The sequence below is a fragment of the Ochotona curzoniae genome, unplaced genomic scaffold, assembly GCF_017591425.1.
Source record: "Ochotona curzoniae isolate NIBS_2020 unplaced genomic scaffold, NIBS_Ocur_1.0 scaffold_4505, whole genome shotgun sequence".
NCBI lineage: Eukaryota > Metazoa > Chordata > Mammalia > Lagomorpha > Ochotonidae > Ochotona > Ochotona curzoniae.
The window spans coordinates 45,983,697-46,005,350 of NW_024467118.1; the positions used below are offsets into that span (position 1 = coordinate 45,983,697).

The 21,654-nt window shown below is 37.6% G+C and overlaps 1 protein-coding gene across 2 annotated transcripts in view; it reads left to right on the plus strand.

Annotated features, from left to right (window-relative positions):
- Positions 1-21,654, plus strand: part of TENM3 (teneurin transmembrane protein 3) — a 442,234-nt gene that overhangs the window by 221,622 nt on the left and 198,958 nt on the right. The window lies entirely within an intron of this gene.

Below are 21,654 nucleotides of genomic sequence, written 5' to 3' on the forward strand. Positions count from 1 at the left end.
AATGTAAAGTGTCACATTTCCTCAAAGCAAAAAAAAAAAACCCTGAAACTCAATCTTTCTTGTTCATCAAACTAACAACTTCCTGTACATTCTGACTGTACAAGCCCTGAAATTCAGTATTCAGTAGCATGCTTGGGAAGGAGCCTCCACTGCTGTCCTCACCAAAACCTTACTGTCTTACCAATCTCAGGCACTAACTTATGTACGTCTGTACTCTCTAACAAAAAAAAAAAATAGACTTCTATGAGTATCACTAAAGTTAAAAAAAATTTCTTCATCTTCTCATTCTTTTCTCATTCTTTGGCAGAGTAAGATACATTTTAAATATAATGAAGGTTTTCTCATGATTGGTTGGTCATAAAAAATGTCGCCATTTCAGAACTTTGATTCATCTATTTGTGTTTTCATATGTGAGATGCAATGCCAGCGTGCTGCTGCTGCTGTTTCACTAATACGTAAAAAGCACACAAGTAGGTGATTTCAGTATCCTAGTTCTTGCCAGGAGATAACAACTCTTGTCTTCCCCATCTGGTCCTTGCCTGCTGAAATCCAGGTCTTTAGTACGATTCAACAATTAGTTGAATTGTAGTATCCTTGCAATTCATATTGTTCCAAGAATTATAATTTCCTACCTATATTTTTGTCTTATTAGTACAGACAGGACTACTTCTGTCCCATCTGCATGTGGGCTTCTTGTCTTTAAATGAAAATATTCTCCCTACCATTCTCATTAACTGTAGAACTTTGTCAAAGATTTTGAATGGTTCACAAATCCAGAGATTTGGCTTGACAGAAATTCCTTCTGGAGGGTGACCGCCACCCAGATGGGCTGACCCTGCACAGAAATGCTGCCACCAAGCTTATAGTACCATGATGCAGAAATGTGTCATGCAGGAGAACCTGGGAAGGCCTAGTTGACTTTATTGTGAACGAGAGATCTGCTCAGCATGTGAGAAAGCAACACACGAGCCTTTAAGTGTCAGCTAGGTTAGAATTCAGAAATGTGGCCCCAAGCAGCTTTTTCATACTGATTAGTTGAAACTAAATCTGGGCCTTGCTTGCTACTCCTTCATGCTTATTTGAGACACACTTAAATTTGCAGTCCCAAAAAAGAAATGTATAATAATGAATAGAATTCAAAAGCCTTGTTGGTATGTGCCAATATAATTCTTAATACATTTAAATGTTCAAGGGGATGAACATGGTTCATAGCTCTCTATTCTTCCAAATGAGTTATTATATAGGTGGTTTTAGAAATATAAGCTGTATGCTTTAATATCCATATATGTGTGTTTATATTTAGCTTGCGTGCCTTTGCTTACATGTTGATGGTGTAAATGTACCAGAAAAGAGTAAAATGAAAATAACATTTATCATATGCCTACTGTGAGCAAGCCTGCCTGCTGGGCTGTTTCTGTGTGTGTGTGTTTCTGTGTATTTGTAAATACATAATATTTAATGTTCAAAGCCCTGAGGATTTGGTGTCATTAACCTTGTTAAATAGATGAAGAATATGTAGCTGAGAGGGGTTGTGTAAGGTACCCAAGATCATAGCATTATTAATTGTCAGGTCAAATGCAGAAAGAAAAAAAAAACCAGAAAAATATAAAACAAGATCCGCCTCTTGAGTACAAGAGCGAGCTTAATTTGGTTTTTTTTTTTTTTTTGCAGTTTTAATTTTCTACTTCCATTTCCTAGGTTTTCCTTTTAAGCCTCTTTGTTTTGTTTTTGCGTTCCTCTTTTTCTTCCTTCTATCAAAATCCAAAACAGTGAACAGCTTGAAAGGTTAAGCTAAAGAAGGAATAAGGAGGTGGGACTATAGTGGTCTGTTTCTATGGCTTGAGCAAACCATGCAGTAAGAACACCCCAGTATAAAGTAAATGTGGTTACCTGCCTGATTCACTATAATGGGCATGTGTGAACATATTGGAAATGTGTGGTGAAAGGAAAGTAAGGGCATAATTAATATAGCAAACCGTTCTAATAGTATTAGTCTATAACTAACTGAGGCAAGTGATTCCAAATCATTCTGTATTGTTCAGTACAGCTTTTTCTGATATCAGGGTAACTTTAAGTTGTAACTGTTGATAACCTATTATAAACTTTGTTATTTTAACCAAGAAATACTGACTTTTATATCAACTGTAATGCTATTTAAGTCTTTCTTGAAATATTATGCTTATGTGGTAAACATTATGTTAGAGTTCTAGAAAAAAAAGCAGTGAATGCTTTAAAAATTACTTTCAGCATATTTAAAGAAAAATCTCATTCATATTGCTTGGGGATTAAAATATATTTAAAATGAAAAACACAGAAGTGAAATTTTGTACTTAGTTCCTAGTCAGGACTTATGTAACTTATTAGTATAACTAAACAGTCATACAAGCAACCACTATTTGAAGTAAAGTTCAATATCTCCAGAGAAATTGGTATCGCATGCATTTGCTGAATTTTAGATTATTACTTCCAATAATTCAATAATGCATTGATTTAATCTTGATTTTGTGATTTGCAAAGTATATTTCTGTAATTTTTTGAAAACTTAGTAACTTATGTCATTATTCCATTACTCTCTAGAATTTTTTTTTTCTATTTTACACTTACCTTGCAGCTATTTGAGTAAAATAACTTCCTAGATCCTCGTGCTGTTTGGGAAAAAAATAGATTAGACTTTTTTCTGACTTAGACTCTTTCTCTGTCCAGATGCACCACCAGTTTGAGTCTCATTGTCTGTAGACCATTAGGAGCAGCAACAGTTTTACCCTACCTCCCTCCCTTTTCTTAAGAATGTAGAAATCTGGCTGGAAGGCACAACAGCCTCACTCTTTCCTAGTAGACCAAGGATTCCTATTGTCAGATGCAGTGGGCATGAAAGCAGCAATTTTACAGCACAAAAGCTCCAATAACATTTACTTCGGTTGGCTGAGATTGAAATGCACACAGGCACTGCTCAGTCTTGGTTGCTTAAGCACCAGCTTCCCTTGGCTTTTTGCCACCTTGTGCATTTCAAAGAGACAAGTCCTTTAAGGAGAAAGTGTTTTCCTTGTAACTTGCAGTGGAGTAAACAGACCATTCAGGCATAGTTTATTACATTACAAACTCAACTATGCAAACCAGAATACCACAAAGCAATTAGTAAAATTGTTTGGTCATTAGAATTCATAAGCATGGATTATCCTATTTGAAAAAAATCTTTTCTGAAGAATCCCTTGAAACTTCGAATTGTTTTAGACAGTGGTAACTTCAGAAGTTTTACTTAGGCAAGTCTTGAAGCTTAAAGTCTGCCAGTTAGTACATGTCTTCTCCTTCCCATCCATCGAAGCTGGTACTTGGTTGGATTGATTTGGGAGCCATAAACAAACACTCATAGTATTAACTTACAGCAAACACTGAGATGACAGTGTCCTACTCCTGTAGGATGAGGTGTTAGCTACACCAAACTCATCTTATTGTATGAAGAATAGATAGGAGCACAACTGTAGACACTTGCAGACATTCAGATACCAACACGAGCCTCCTTAAACAGGGAATCAAAGTCACTCATTCCACTATAGCCAGTTTTTTTAAACATTTATGTATTTTTATTGGAAAGGCAGATGTATAGAGAGGAGGAGAGACAGAGAGAAAGATCTTCCATCCGATGATTCACTCCCCAAGTGGCAGCAACGTCTGGTGCTGTGCCGATCTGAAGCCTGGAGCCAGGAACTTTTTTCCAGGTGTCCCACATGGTGCAGGGTCCCAGTGCTCTGGGCCGTTCTACTGCTGTCCCAGGCCACAAGCAGGGAACTGGATGGGAATTGAAGCTGCTGGGATTAGAACCTGCACCCATATGTGATCTCCGCACCTTCAAGGCGAGTACCTTAACCACTGCGCTATCGTGCCAGGCTCCACCAGCCAGTTTTTAAATTCATCATCTAATATGGGCTAAGGCAAGTTAGTACATGTGATTACTAGACGTTATCTCCTTCCTACAAGATCATCCTGGGTTGTACACCCGTTTTTGTTGTTGTTTGTTAGTTTGTTTGATGGGGATGGGGAGTGCTTTGGACAATCTTTAAATAGAATTATTCAATCTCATGTAAAATATAAAACGAAATGACTTATGTTTGCTCAATTGTATTTAATGATTCTTTGTAAATCAATCCAACTTATGTTTCCAACACTTTACAAAACGATGACATTTGTTAACTGAGACTCTATTTTTCTTATGCCAATTCTGATCACTTGGTTGTATGAACAAAGTACCTTGAGTTACATTTAAGTCATTCTTGCCCATAAGTAAATTATAAAGGATTTGAATTTCTGCAACTGAGTTATTTGTCACACTTTGTTAACTAAGATAGGGTCTAGTTCTTAATACTCTGAAAGACTTGGTTATTTTTGAAAAGGGCTAGGGTCTTACAGCAGATTACAAATGAGCCATCATTCACAGAGCACCCTGATCAAGGCCTTAATAATGCATATGTTCTTAGGCTTGCTTATTGATAAATCTAGCCCTGCTCTATTTAATCTGCACATTATCTCTATGCAGTGATGCCTGGAGAGAAGCCTTGGGACACAAAAGGACTGAAACTAGAGTTCAAACCACGTTGTCTTTTTTTTCTGCATCCCATAGATTCTAATCAGTACCCCAGGACAGACAGGTGCAACCTCCCTACCACTGCACCCATTCCTGTTCTCTCCAGCAGCCTCCAGCGGCTGCGCTGTCACCAACCCCAGCTGAGAATCAGAATCACTTCTGAACTGATGACATCCCTCAAGGTGTGCTTGGGCGCAAAAGGCTTGATGCACACCAGAAACACTTTTCACAAGATGTCGGGACCCGTCAGACTTCCTTCTTTCTAAATTAATCCATGTGACCATCATTGTGTCTAAGCTGCCTGTTGCGATCCTAGTTTCTGCTTCTGGCTGGATCTGACTGATTCAGTTTCTTCAGAGCATCAGAAGGAGAGAGATCGTGCAGAGAGGCTAAGTAGGCTTGGCCAGGTCCCTTCTTATGCTTTCATCTCTCACAACCATCTGATTTCCCTTTAATGTATTAAGAAAGGGTTTAAATGGCATCTGAGGTAATCTTGAGTTTCTGGGTTACTTTTCAGTAGCTGCCCTCAATGGAGTGTAGAAGAGAAAAGAAGGGGAATGACCCTGCCCTGTCAGTACATGCCTATAGCGAAAACACTTCAGAAAACAAGTGAAGCGCTCCTAATGAATTGTGCTTTTGGTTCTTTGAGTCTGCACAGCGTCTCCATCAGGTTTTTACAGCTGGACTCTAGCTGTAATTGCTACTGGGATGAGATGCACACCATGGGGTGTTGACACTAAGTACTGATAGTGTTTTAGTGGCCAAAAATATATGGCATGGTAGGAGCATCAGGCTTCATGAAATTCACACTTGTATATCTCCATGTTCCTCACCCATTTCTGACATGCTGCTGATTTGCCAGCAGGCACTCTAGATGAAGGTGATAAAAACAGCAAAGCTGAAAGATGTTGTTGCCTGAAAGACACTGTACATCAACTGAGTAAGAGGAAGTAGATTGGGGATGTAAATGCAGGGAAACGCCCCTGTAGCTGCTCTTCAGGAAAGAAAGTTGGCTTTAATCTCATTAGGGAAACAAACCCAAAAAGGATAACTGTTTTAATCATAATATAATGTAATACAAACTGGCACACATGAAAACGTTTCTCCTACTGTACACAGTAGCTCAGTATTTTTGTAGCAACAGTGCTCAGCCCTCTTGTCCTGCTTTGTCATTAGATATAAATCAGTTTTTATGCCTCTTCCAGAAAAACTCTAAAGCCCAATGTTTCTTTATTTGGGATGTTATAATTCTAAAGAGGATGAAATTGATAGCTTCACTGGAGGAAAGCATCATATCCAAAATTATCACATAAAAGAGTCGTAGTCATTGAGGTTTGGAGTCGAATGCAATTCAGTTGGCACCATAATTCTCCAAAGTGTCTGTCAGCTGTGCCCACAGAGTTCCCACACCAGTGAGACTATTTTTGAATATCATTGTTGTGATTTTTTTCTGTTTCGTTTTCTTTCTTTCATTTGTCTTTCCTTTTTATTTGTTTCTTCTTTGTACTTGACTATTGCTTCCTGAAAATCAACCTTGTAGTGTCAGCTCAGGGCAACAATTTCCTAGTACTTACATTAATTTACATCTTCAAAGGACTTTTTTATTTGTATATATTAGTTAATTCCTGGAATAATGCAGTGCACAGGAGAAAATTACTTAAATTTGTCAGAGGTGGTATAATGCAAAGATTTTCCTAGAGCCCTGAAAGGAATAATTGTTTTTCCTATGAAAATGAAGGGCTTCTTGTTCATTAGTCCCTATTCAGGTCATTCTACTTTTGTTTATTTATAATAAAATCATATCAAAAGATCTTTCACTCTATTTAGAATTCAAACTTTCATTCTTCTGAACATGTTTACCTGCCTTTTAAGATTACTTTTTAACAAAGAAAATGCAGAAAATTGGCGGTGTGATAGCCTGCATTTGAAAGAAAAATGTGTACTTCATACAAGTACCCTATAATAAATTTCAAGGTTTTATATTTTTTTTAATGTTCAAGCTTTTCTGTATTCTTACGAAGTTTTTCTACCGGTTAGTCATTGTAAGCATTATTTCATTCATAATGAAAGTTCATACAGCCATTGAAATTTAATTTGAGAAACTGAAAATTGGAGATCCATGGGGGACTTGAACTTTATGCAAAAAGTGGAATTAAAAGATAAGAAAAGTTTACTTTGGTACAAAATTTTAAATTTGCATAGTTTCTTCATAATGTACATTTTTATGATCTTTTTTGAAAACACCCTTATATATTCTACCAAGAGTAGCTATTCTCACAATGCAATACATAACACATACACACCCTCTTGAGCAACCTCAACACTGCAGTGCAAGAGAGTAAGTTATTTGAATTAAAGTTGTAAAGGTAATTTTTTTTACATGCAAATGTGCACATATATACACTCTTATGCTGATTAAGCCATAAAAAATTGAACAATATAAGAGATGGAATAACATATTTACCACATTTTTTCTCGGATTTCTTCTTTAACAATACATCGAGAATGGATTCCATTCCAGAGATTATTCAGCCATTTAATATCTCAAAACTTTGGTGATTCCCTAGAGTTCAGTTCCACCTTTGCTACTCCTGCAGACAGTGATTTCCCAGCAATGCCTGCGGAAGCACCAGAGTGAGGCTAATGCAGTCACTCTGCTAGGGAGAAGAGATTTTCAAGGGAAGCAAAGGCACAGTTTCACTTGTTCTCTCCTACTGGTTAATGCCATCAGTGGGTGGTCAGGCCTGCTCTGTTCCTGAACAAAGGACTTCCTTCCCAGGAGCAGCAGGAAGAAAGCTGACAAGTATCACATCTGCTTCATGCTGCTTCTCCAGTTCCCAAGGGCTAGCATTGTGTGTGTGTGTGTGTGTGTGTGTTCTAATGGGACCACAAGGGGAACAAGGCACCACGAATGAACTCATGCTTTGAATGAAAGATGAAGGAAGAAGAAATGCTAAAAAACAGCTTAGCAAACTGTTAGAGGAAGAGCAAATGAACAACACAGTGTTTCAAAGGAGGAAATATTTTAGCCATAGTCTCCTTTAGTCATCAAATTTGATTGTTGTTACATGTGCAGGTGGTATGGTAGAGAGAATATCCATTTTTTACTGATCTTGTGCAAAAATCAGGCCCTGTTTAAAAAAAGGATGGGTGAATTTGAGGGACACTTCTATTTGTAACTTCTGGCCTTTTTTCTCACTGTCCACAAATGTTAAAACAAAATTGTAGGCAAATTTAAGGAACAAAGAGATTTGAAAAATTGTAACAGTTGAAAGGATGAAGATAAGACTCAAAATAATACTAATAAAATACTAATAATACTAATAAAATTATTTTAAGACCAGACTGCATGATGCTTCTACATTTTTATACAATTAAGTTATTGAATTTGTAAACTAAAATTTCAAAATTATGAATTTTATGGTATGCAGTTAACACTAAATAAAAGTGTTATTTTTCAAAATTAACTCATATTTATAGCTCTCTGTAGTTTAAAAAATATTTCCAAGTATACAGTGATATAGGAAGAATTCTCATGGCCAGATGATACATGCAGAAGAGCAAAATAAAACAGTATAATGTAAGCTGAGCTGTGACCGTACTTGCAATGGGGTAAAAAGAAGAAACCAAACTGCCTATTGGCATATGGATTATGAATGATTTGTTTTTATCATTCCAACTTTGTTTTCTATACCTCTATATTTCTGAGATTTTAAATATATATTTATGATAAACATCAGAATTTTTTCTTGAGAAACTGTGTGTATCAAATTTATGTAGATAAGCTATAATTTAGCATTCTTTCACAATGTATCCTGTAGAAGCAGTGTTGGGGGTGGACCTGGTGGGAGTTACTGCAAGTTGCTCTGACTAGGCGACCGCTCGCTCTGGCATACGTGAGGGCCGAGTGTGCAGTGCGCAGAATTGGGCTGGGCTGTAACACCCACTGGTTTGCGTAGGAGACGGGGCTAGACAGAACTGACCCAGCAATTGCAACTACCAGCGTGTGCATTAGCTGATTAGGGTGACACACTGTCCCGGATCACCTCAAATAAAGTTTCTTTGGGGATCCCCCCAACTGAATCTATGGACTCAGAACCCCAACCATAGGGAGAATTGCAGGTTCCATGGTATAATCATGGAGTGCGTATGTCAGAGCTAGGCATCTTCAGTGGCTTAGAGCAGTGGCCAGCATATCCAGGTGCACATGGAGGACATAGCAGTACATTGAAATCTGCAGAGAACATCTGGTACTACACCTGAAGATGGAGGACAGAGCAAATTGATCAACTACCCCAGCCAAATGTTGGCAGTGAATATCTGAGCAAGTGGAGACTCTAAGGTGGACTGTGTCAACCAGTAGATTCTGGAGAGATTTCATCGTGCTTGGAGTGATGGGATCAGCAGTAATTCAGAACTGTTGAACTATTGAACCCTCTTGAGCAGGACCCTCAGAGTATGCCCCACATCAGGGACCCTGGGTTGGTGTCAGGTGGTTGGACCCAGGGTATAGAGGTGCTTGGAAGGCTGGGTGTGGCTTCTCTCCTTATTTTCCTCCTTTCCCTAGATCCAGGAAGGATAAAAAGAATGTGAAAAATGGTGATCTCATGTACCTTCTGTAACCCTTGACCCTTATCACCCTAACCAATTATGTAAAAATCATCAAAAATGAAACTTTTTAAAAAGCATTGTTTCCAAGTCATTTAAAATGTAGAATATAAGATAGGTATTAGGAGTAACCTAAATTCTCATTGATTGGACATTCATGCCGTGTACTACTATTTAGTTGTTATGAAGAATAAACTTTTAAAAGCATGTATGATGGTCTGATATGGTAGCCTGTTTGCTAAAGTCCTCGCCTTGTGCATACCGGGATCTCATATGGGCGCTGATTCTAATCCCGGCAGCCCTGCTTCCTATCCAGCTCCCTGCTTGCCTGGGAAAGCAGTCAAGGACAACCCAAAGCCTTGGGGTCCTACACCATGTGCGAGACCCAGAACAGGCTCCAGGCTCCTGGCTTCGGATCAGCACAGCTCCAGCCATTGCGGTCACTTGGGGAGTGAATCATCGGACGGAAGAAATAGAGAGCAAAGCAATTTGCTAAAGTAAATATAGAAATTATGACATTTAAAAAAAACTTTGTGAATGTGTATACTAAAGAAGCCTCAATATTTATTGTTCTAATTTATGTTTTTACTTTGTGCCTCCATTCTTTTTAAGGTTTATTTGAAAGAGTTAGAAAGAGACAGAGACAAAGAGAATCTTCCATCTGCTGAATCACTCCCCACGTGGCCACAACAGCCAAGTTTAATCCAGATTGGAGTCAGGAGCCAAGAGCTTTTGGTGGGTCTCCCGTATGGGTGACAGGGGCCCAACCGCTTAGGCCATCCTCTTCTGCTCTCCCAGGTGCATTATTGGGAAGCCAGATTAAGAGTGGTGCGGCTAGAACTGAAAGCTGTGCCCATAGGCTGGTGGTGTCTCATGCCGTAGCTCTGCCTGCCTGCTGTACTGCATTGCTAGCCCTGTCAAGCCTTCATTCTACCACTTCACAGAAACTGTTCAGATAGGCATGGTCAATTCAAGATTTCCTATCCATTCCCTAGTCTTTAAAAGTGCTAAAGTATGGTGAAAGCGTGGTTCTGTTTGAAGCACTAATCCTTAGTAGAGATGGAGCCTGTAGGGGATAATTAGGGTTATATGTGAGGTCACTGTTGTGGGTCCTTCATGATGTGATTAATGTCCTTGTAAGAGGAGATGTGAGAACTCTGTTAAATGAGGATTGTGAGAAGGTGCTCATCTACCCGAAGGGATCCTTGACCTCAGTCTTGGGACCTCCAGAAATGTAAGGCTTAGATGAGTGTTATTTGAGCCACCCAGTCTGTGGTCATTTGTTAGAGTAACACTCCCTAAGGAATCCAGTGAGCAAAATTATCTTCTCTTTACCCTGTGCCCATTGAGAGCTGTCAGTTTCTCTGTTCCTGACTCTGTTCATGACTGCTGATGTTCTACGAGCACACACGTACACAAGCTTTGTCTAAAGTCTTCCCTCTATTGTTGCTGCCCCATCTGTATTATAGCAAACACTATGACTGCCTGTCATGGTGCTGGGTGTGGTAGGGACTGGAGGTACACATTGATTATATCTGGGATTCTGTTGGTTCCATCTACCTGAAACATCCGAAAAGGCCATCTTGGTCCAGGTGGTGGAAGACTGTAAAATGTTGCCATTCTGGTTCATCTTTTGTTTCTGTTATACCCAACTTACAGCATCAATCAGGGCTATTTCTCTGCACATATATACCTTGCTTCTGTTTCCCAGCCATAAAGTGTGGGAGTTGAGGTACTGGATGCTAAAAGAAATTAGTTCTGTATACCCCAGAATTCTTCCACACCTTTTTCTTCCTCTTGAGTTTTTGCATAAGTCTAAACTTTGAAACAGAAATGAGGAGTTATTTATACCCTGGTCCTATTTTAAGCAACATTTTCTTATAGAGAATATGAAGAAAGGGACCATGCAAGAGACAGTGATGGTGATGGTAAAGAATCTTGATGAATATTTCAAAAGACTATTCTGGTACAACTGCTTCTCTTAGAAATGCGATTACAGAGGGAAAGGGGAAGGGGGCTTTTCACTTTTTATGTAATTCTGTAACATTTTAAATAATCATTTACATAAAAGTTTAAGATTTTTGAGTTTCATGGCATTTGATCCTTGTAACATAGTATTATGACATAGCTAAGGGCAGCGACTATGATCTGTGTTTTAACAGATAAAGAAATGAAGTCATTCGTATAAATTAAGACTGTCTTCTGATGCTGAGATAAGTAAGAAAAAATGAGAGGGAAAACATATAATGAGAGCTTTCAGTGTGTAAGAAATGTGCTAGGGGAAAGAAACTATTAAAAATGTCTTCAGTAATGGCTAATGTTTCTCTAAGCCCTTAATGATGAAAAGGCATTTCTGAAGTTATCATTTCAATTGATTTTTCCTTTGAAACCGTGCACATCCATCCTTTCATTCCCAGAGGTTTCTCCTCTCAAGTCTTCCTGGCTTTGTCTTTCTGCTGCTACCACGTCCCTGCTGCTGTTCTTTCCTGCTTGGTACATGCTTCATTCACACCGCCTGGTTCTCATGCCCGCTCTGCTTCGATTGTATAATCACAGACTTTGGGATGCAAAGATCCCCAGATGTGCTCCCTTGTGTTTTCTGAAAGATGCCTGGCAAATAATGATGAGTTGGCTTGTTCTGTTTTATTGCCAGCTTAACGTGTTCAAAGTTCTTTGCTATTGCTGCACTGACTGCCTCTCTTCAGAAGTCTTTTAAATGGCAGTCTAACAAGCAATGTAAGAATCCATTCTTCCTACCTCAGTTCTCTTCACCAGGCTGTGGATCCCCAGTTCCTTATTTTATTTGTTCCGGGATATCTGAGACTACTACCAATCCTCCCATGTGGTGAATAGCTAATACATATTTGCCTCATGAGTTAAGGAATGGTTAAAGTGCCCTAACATTTAGCACTGCCTTGGTTCCAGCTTTATACTCCGTGAAGGAAAGCAGCAATTCATGTCCTCCATCTGGTAGGTGATCTGTAGTAACTCCTGCGATAATATAACATCTGCTTTTCTCTTCTTTTAGCTTCCCAGAAATGTCAAATATTTCTATGCCAGGGTAATTTTTGAATATGTAAGTGTATTGCCTCAGCATGCTTTCAAATCTGTTGTTTCTGAACAACACATTCCAGCATCGTCACCTCCTCGTAAATATCTTCAATGAATCCGTGCAGTCTCACCTCCTATCTCTGAGACCTTTCTCATCTGGCTGAGCGCTTCTTCTGAAGGTGAATAGTTGCGATGTCCACTGATCCTCATAGAGAAGAAGGCTGTCCCAACGGTGATGCAGGAAGACTTTGTTAACCAGTTTACTCGTGTCATTGATGTGCTGTGCCATTTGTAATCCTACTAAAGCAAACTAGTGTAAGAGAGGTTTCCGGTGCAGTCCGTGTTTGAACACCTTCAGCTTTTGCTTACTTGTTCTACTGTCTAGATGATTTTTATTTCTAACTTCCAAAATAATAATTCTCAAAAAAGGTTTTAAAAAGTAATTAATCATTTCCTGAGATAGACATACAACCCATGTAGACTAAAGATACAAAACTAAATTATATGTTTTTGTCTCTTATACCCAGTTATCACAAATAACAAAATTTCTGTGGTTGAATTTCTCACAGTCATGATTTAGATAATATTTTTAAGTCCTAAGAATATAAATGCAATGTTGTAACTATACTGCTTGTTGTTAAACAATAGCATTTCAAAAACAAATAGTCTAAAGCCATATATATAAAGAAATGGTCTTAAATAATTGTATACCTTTGAAAGTAGCATCCTGCCTTCTAGCTGTCGCTAATCAGTATGTTTTTAAATTTTGTATTTTAAATTACTGTGTCGAGTGATTTTTTTTTAAGCATCCAGCTTACTCTTTATGTAGTAAAACACTAGGAAAGTATGTTTCCTGGTTGCAGGCATAAATAGATGAGGCATGTGGAGTGTTGTGCTTTAAGAAAATTATTCCTTACATTCTGTAAGAAGGGAGAGAGAAAAGAGGGATTTCCACATCTGTTAAATAATTATTAGCATGTAGAATTGAATTCTGTCTTCTTTTTCAACTAAAGACCAGCTGTGGAGTAAACTTGAAGGGCCCCTTAATTATTGCATGTTTCAGTAGCTTGCTGACAATTCAGTTAGCTAGTTCCACCATTCTGATCAAAGGGAACTCACTCACTTTTGAACACCATTGTTATTGCACGCTTTCTTCATTTGATTGTTTTGCTTCTGAAGTATTCTATAGAAGGTCAGATAGGGTATCTTTTTCCTGATATCTCCATGCCTCTGAAAATAACCTCTGCTACCAACTATGTTTCTTGGATGGGTACTAAGATACTCCAAGGCTTCTTTCCCTTGGCATGAGTACAGTTTGCTTTTGGCATTTATAATGCTGAATCCAAGATATTTCAACGTCCATATGATATTTGGCATCCATGAAAAATGAATTCAGAAAAAGGAGCATATTTTTTCTGTAACTTGAGTTGGTTGGTATTGCCAGAGTCACATTTGCCCCGAGTTGTGAATCCTAATCAGGGACTTTATATTTTTTGAAGGCTTCCTAGGGTTGAATTCGTAACTATTTTTGTAACCATGGAATGAAGTCTTAATGTGGCATAACATACAGCCCAGCGAATGAACAAAGCTAAACCAATGTGTAGACATTGGGCCTCCCATAAGAGACACCGTAAAAATGACTGAGTACAAAAATGAAATTGTAACTACTTCCAGATAGATCACAATGCTGAATCCTGCTAGCGTTATGTTTATTGTTTCTTTTTTCCAGACCAGAATGTACTGTGTCAAATTCACAAACTGCGCAGCGATGGCATAGCTCTTGCATTTGGCAAAATGGGCTGCTTTGCCTTTTTACTTGGCCTAGCAATTGAATGTCAGTGTGAATTTACAAAGACATATTCTGTTTGGAATGCGCCCCCACGTCTGCACAGTTGACAAATTTTGGATCTAAAGCTGTTTTCCCAGATAGTGACTGTTGGAATATCATTAAAAATCTCTTCATGGAACTTGCATAATACGCTACATACCTGAACTTCCTTTCATAGTTTTTCTGGTAATATTTCCCTACTTTTGAAGTTATTGGTATACAGTAACACACACACACACATGCACACGCATATAAAGAAAGCCATATTCTTTACTATGAGAAAGATATTTCGTTCTAGGGAAATGTTACAAAAGATAAAGCTTTTGATATTTTATACTACACAGGAGATGGGGAGAAACTTTAAAAACATAATTTTTATATAAAGTTAGGGTAAATATGAGAGATACTATCTATCTTGTACCCTGGAAAGATGAGTTTATGTCATGGAACTCATAACTCAAAATTTTGTGGGTTTTTTTTTTATTTTTTAAATGATAGAATAACACATGCAAAATGTTAAGTGCAGTGTTTGTTTTTCAAGCGTACTCGGTAACCAGACATGTCCAGTGGTGTCAGCGCTCACCTGCCAGCCTTAGCTGTCATTGATACTGAAACCTTCCCTATGGCTTTTCTACTTTGACCCGTGGCTTTCTTCCTCTCTTCTCACCGCCACCCAGTCTGTTCTCAGTGGCAGAGCAGTTGCTCCAGCATCTGTTCTTCCCACCCTCATAGCATTCTCCTCTAGTTTTCCATCTCACTTGGAGTCTTACCGATGGCCTTCCCAGATCCTGCTACTGCCCAGCCTTCCTATTACTACTTTCTCTTCTTGGAATACAACAGACAAAAGTTTAGGCCAGCTTTTGTACTGTTTTAGCAACTTACTGGTGATGCTTTTTTTATTTTTAAAGATTTATTTATTTTAATTGCAAAGTCAGATATACAGAGAGGAGAGACAGAGGAAGATCTTCTTTTTGATGGTTCACCCCCCAAGCGCAACGGCCAGAGCTGAGCCAATCTAAAGCCAAGAGCCAGGAGCTTCTTTTAGGTCTCCCACTTGGGTGCAGGGTTCCAACACTTTAGGCCGTCCTAGACTGCCTTCCCCAGGCCACAAGCAGGGAGCTGGATGGGAAGCAGGGATGCCAGGATTAGAACCAGCACCCATATGGGATCCCGGTGCATGCAAGGTGAGGATTTTAGCTGCTACACTATCGCGCTGGACCTTATTTTGATCTTTAATTTTGTTTAACAAATCCAGTGTGATTTGTAGATGTGATTTTTAAGATCATATTGATGTCCTCCTCTTTCTCCTCTCCATTCTTCACACCTCCCCTTTTTACTCCATTTATTGGTGTCTTTTTTTTTGCTAGCTTTTGAGTCAAAATATTTCAGTTTTTAAAAGATATTTATTTATATTTGTGTTAGAACAGCATCATTACAGAGAAGGAAAGGCAGAGACAGGCAACGATTTTCCATTCACTGGTTCATTCCCGAAATGGCTGTAATGGCCAGAGCTGGGCCGGCATGAAGCCTGCCATCAGTAGCTTCTTTCCAGGTGGATGCAGGGACCTAAGAATCTGAGCCCTCCTCTGTCACTTTCCCAGGTCATTAGAAGGGTTGAGAAGCTTAGATCAAGAATAAAATGTACATGTAAAAGAAGAAAGCTGATTTTTATTTAGAACTGCTAGGAAGAGGCTTATTGTGATCAAGAAATTATGAATATTTTTCCTGCTGATTAGAATGGCTAAATTCACAAAGAACAGCGATACCTAAAAGCGGGGAAGAGGTAAATCATGGGAGTCCACATACAGTGCTGATGAGGACTGAGTGTTGTATGTTTAATTCGGGGATAGTTGTATATACAGTAGGACAGTTATCCACACGCCAAGTCGTTATTACCCTTAGATTTATATCAAAAAGTCGTGTAACACAGGTGGAAAACTGTTTGTGGAATATTTATTCTAACAGATATAAAAGATTTAATATTGTATGACTCCAATTATGTGAATGCATAAAATCTAAGACCACACAAAAAGCATACTTATCTCTCTATATGTCTGTATACATGAGGTAAAAGGCATTCAGGAATAGTTGCCAGGAATAGGGAGGAAGGGAATTGTCTGAAAATGGGCACAGAAAACTTTCTGGTTGAAGGAGATTCTTTTTATGCCTTCTTTTAGAAAGATATTAGATGTATGCACTTATCAAATTCTCCAACTCAGTACTAATTATCTGTGTGCTACATTGTATATTAATCACAATTTAATGAAAACATGTGATACTGTGAGGATATACTGTAAAATTCTATGATAACTGGAATGAAAAATGTAATTATTCAAAAGTAAATCTCCTTAGATAGGTATGATACTGAAATATTGAAATCATTTCCTGAGTTTGATACATGAGTGATTAGGTTGGAAAACTACAAAAAGCTGAGAGCAGCTACTTTAAGGACTGTGACAAGATGACAACAAGTGAAAATGAAAGCGTTGATTAGCAAAAGTTGGGACTCAAATGAAGCAGTGAGTGATTAGGCCACTGAGAAGTAGGTAGGGCTGGACCAGACTGACATTTGAAGCTCAGAAATTAATTCAGGTGTCTGATGTTGGTGCCAGGGACGCAAGTACTTGAACCATCATCTACTGCTTCCCAGGGCACACATGAACAGAAAATTGGATCACAAGCCAAGTAGTTAGGGATTGGTGTGCATCCTGTATCGGGGCACCGGTTCTGTGCCCTAAAATGCTTCCCATCCTGCTTCCTGCTAATGTGCCTGGGAAGGCAAAGAAGAATGTGGCCAAATATCTGGGATCCTGCTATCCATGTGCCAGATATTATCTCAATAAACTTTATTCTCCTTAAGGCTCTAGAGGTAGCAGCTGTTAATCTACATTTTCTACATTCGAAAAATAAAATTCAGAGATTCAGACCCAAATCAATCAATCCCAAAGACTGCTTAATTCTTGTATTTGAACATGATTGGCATATGGGTAGGATTCATCTGAATAATTATACTTTGGCAAATAATAACACCAAGCAAATTTAAAATATTAATTGTGTATAAAAATGTTTTAAAAAGTTTTTAAGTATATAGCTTTGAATAAACATTAAGGTAAGCTTGTTGACATATGAATCAGATCTCAATCATGTGTTTTGGAGACCAGTTCCCTGTATTTGAGTGGTGAAATTCTATGTGATACCATCAAAAAATAGCTGTATATGAAAAGAATGAAAGCAATAAAAAAGTATTCAAAGTTAAGTGTAACTGGTTGTTACTTAGTTTGCAGCATTGAATTAATGCCCTAAATAGTTATGATTTCAGCTCACTATATGATTTTAATGCTTTTGAGTACTTTTTAAGGGACTTGGAGATGAATTCTAAGGAAACATTTATAAGGAAGGAACACTGGAGCTTTAATATCAAAATTAGATTTTATGTGATGTAACATTAAAAAAAAAGTTTAGGGGCTGGTGTGGTGAAGCAGGTAAAGCAGAACCTGCAGTGTTTGTTTATCATTAGCATTGGTTAGTGTCCAGCTGCTCACTTCCGATCCGTCTCCCTGTAAAAGGCCTGCCTGGGAAAAGGAGCAGAAAATGGCCATAGTGCTTGCTGCCCTGCTGCCCACATGGGAGACCTGGAAGAAGTTCCTGGCTCATGGTTTTGGCTTGGCCAAGCCCTGGCTATTGTGGTCATTTGGGGAATAAATCAGTGGATGGAAGACTTTGTTTTCTGCTGTCTCCTAGCTCTGGCTTACAAATAAATGTGCACCAGGTCCTGCTCCACTTCCCATCCACTCTCTGCTTGTGGACAGGAAAGTAGAAGAGGATAGCCCAAAAATTGGGACCCTATGCCAGCATGGGAGACCTGGAAAAGGCTCCTGGCTTCAGATTGGCTCAGCTCCAGCTGTTGCAGCCATTTGGGGCATGAGCTACCAGATGGGAGATCTTTCTCTCTGTCTCCCTTTCGCTCTGTGGGTGTGCCTTTCCAGTGAAAAGAAATAAATCATGAAAAAGAATATCAAAAATAGAGAAGTGTTTTTTTGTAGCTTGTTTCCAGTTGTTTGCAAATGTTATGTTTATTATAAGAAAAATATTGAGATTTCACACATCATTGGAATTATTGTAGTTAAGCAGAAATTCTTTTCATATTTATAATTATTTTTAGTACAGAAAATGTTTTTTACTTCAGGAATAAAAATAGGTTTTAATAAAATGTGAAAACTATTCTTTCAGGCATTCAACTCAAAGTGTTTTTCATTTAATTTCAAACATAAAAAAGTATCATAATTCAAAAAACACATTCTTCAGTCTCCATTCATGGCTCAAAATGTTTTCTCATAATTCATCTGAAATCCCATAATTTTTTATCATAATAGACTTGGCAATTTAGTTTGGTTAAAGCTATTAATTTATAAGCTTTCATATATCCCATTTCAGTCCTTTAAAATGACTAGTCATGCCAAACTGATTCTAACACATGGATTTCTGTTTTTATTAGAATTGCAGCTTACCATGGTTTTGTTATTTTATTATTTATTTATTCATAAATTTATTCTAAACCGTGTTCCAGAAGGCTACTCCTAAGAAAGGTTTCCGTATGAATTGTTGTCATTTGATATGTGTTACACTGTACATTTATTTACTGCCCTTTGTACCAGATTGTATTTGTGAAACATTATTAGTTCCTTGCTTTGGAACTAAACGAGGCATCTTTTAAGTAATTCTCCTGAGCTATTAAACAAAGAATTATGAAAATGCAAGAAGCATTTCATTGAGCCATTTGTAGATCATATCTACTATACTATTCAATTCAAACAGTTTGAGAAAATAATTTCAAGCAATTATATATAAATAACATATATGTAACATATATCACCTTTAACTGCAACTAAAAAATTGATTACACTTTCCTGAATGCTCTTCCTCTCCACAAAATTTGGGAGTAAGACAATAAATTTTGCAAAATTTGTTTCAAAAAGAAAAATCCTTACAATGTAATTACAGATGGTTTATTCTTCTTTCAGAATTACATTTTATTCTGCTGACAGACACAGAGCCATGTGTTTCCTTTTACATAAATGACTTTTAGAGATAAGCCTTGAATCTGTCTGTCCTGGCCCAAGATTTTTCCCTAACTTTTTTGTACACTTGAAGCTAATATGAAGATTATCATTTTTACTTCTGTAACAGATTTTTGCCTTTTAAGTAAATTTCATAAAATCCCTAATTATGTAAGAAATAATCAACCAATTTTTGTTTAAAACTAATCAGAAATATGAACTAAACTTGCATAGAATGGGTAGACACACACACATACAGGAATACAAGTAAAACTGGGAAAAACTGTGTAAGCAGGATGTACTAAGGTCATTTTTCCTGGCATTTTGCAAAATTTCAAATAAAAGGCACATGAATCACTATTGTTTCTTGGAAGTGTATGTAAGTCTACAAATGTTCAATGAAATTTTCAGTGAAAAAAAAAAACTGGTTGGGAAAGTTTTCCTTAAAGAGCTAGATGGTAAATGTTTTAGGCGTTTTTTCAGTGATCATGAGGAGATAAATTCTCCAATCATTTTTTTGTAGCACCAAATCAGTGAATATAAAAGAATGGACAAAGCTGTATTTCATGAAAATGTATTTATAAAAATCAGCAGCAGACTGTAATTTATACATTTTCATCTTTAGTTTAAAAAGAGAGTCAAGCTTCTGATATCCTATGTGTGACTCCTCAAGGAAAGCAGTAATAGAAAAAGCTGATTTTCCCTCAATTTTATAATTGCAGGATACCTTTTATATATACTCTTGATTTTCTTAAGTTGTATATTTTGCCTAATAGGTTTATTTTAAATATTCTCCGAAGAACTGCTTTGCTGCCATGCTTCTTTACCTTGTCAAAATAGCTAAGTTACTTGTTTTTGAAGAGTAGTAAATCCTTTTTGGAAGGAGTCCTATATTAAAGGAAGAAATGATATGGAATTTAAGTCCTAAGATTCTCATCGTTAAAGACAAATAGTAATCACTCAGCGATGTTCCAAGTTGAAATAGCTGTTTTCTGTGTCTTTCCTCTTGTTTCTTTCATCCTGTCTTCAAATTGAGCACACCGTGGAAGCATTTATGCTGTGTCCAATTACTCTCATTTTCGGAGTGTAATAAAGTGTTACCTAAGGCAGAATTCAACTTTAAATAAGAGTGTTTGCTCTAATTCGTGTTTAGAAAATCTAAAGAAAAATCCACTACACAGTATTTTGATATTTATTCACTAGATTTTTCTTGTGAAAGTTTGTTTTCTCTTCATCCAGCCACATCATGAGCATGATTTTTGGAAATGGGGTTCAGTTCCCAATCAATACTGAATTTCTCTCTGTGAGAATGGTGTTTTTTCCTTCTGCTGCTTCATCTGTTTTTAATGTGAGTAGCTCATGTAGAAAAGCATCTTGAATGTGGGCTAAGAAAGAAAAGAATTTGCCTTGGAGAGACATGTGCATTAAGTCATCACTGAGTGCTGTGGAGTGTTACAGACAAGAATGGACTCTGTTATTTAAAAGAAGAGACAGGACAGGGCAAACAGTGCACTGGTGAGGAAAAAAAAAACTTCCAGTAACTCTAGTGCAAGAAAAATACAAGCCAGTTTTGCAGAGATTTCAAGAACGATTAGTGTGGATAGAGCCAAATGGTGTTTATACAACGAGGTCTCAAGATCTTAAGCAATTTTAAAAGAAGGAAGATATTTCTGAAAACATTTTGAAAATTCTACACCTCTTTGTTGGTCCTTTTTTTTTTTTAAAAGCTTCTTTCATTTAGTTTGTTGCTGAAACTAGTTTGCTTAGTCTATGTCTCAAATAGAATCTGAATCTGCCCCTACAGCTCCAACCCCATTTCCAAGGCTTCTGTTTGTATATTCAGTATAATACTGTATATATCTACTGACATTACCTGCCATCCATGCAAACTCAGCCAGCCGTCAGCCATGCACACACACCAGGTCCATCCCTCATACTGCCACTAGGATCATCTTTGTAAAATGGCATCTATGGCCTTGTTCATTTTCTTTGGAGCATTCAATAGCTGACATTGCTTGCAGGGTATTACGTGACTGCCGTAGCAGAACATGACAAGATACATCAATATCTTGATCCTGCTTATCTTTCCACCTTCTTTACTGCTTCTGCTGCCTTTCTCCTACCTTGTTCTGACACCCTCTTACACCTTTTATGCCTTGGTCAATGAGAAGCATTACTTCCTTGTGCGTTTTGTTATGCTTTTGCCTCTTTGCTAAACTTCCCAAAGGCTTCTCTGCCCAACATAATGCACTTCTCATGCAAATCAAGTGTTATCTTATTATAAAGACCTCCTGTGACCCCTTCAAACTGGGTAAATTTCTCTTGGATTATTTAACAGATAACCCTTGATGTCTTTATGTTTGTATACTCAAAAATGGGAAGGAGGATGAAAACTCTTAAAGTCAGGCACAGTGAAAGCTCTACAATGGCAGGAGAGTAGCTTTTCTACTTGTATTTGAATTACGTGGAAAGTGCTTGAAATGACTGTAGGTATTCAATGTATATACATAATATAAATTGAATTGATTTAT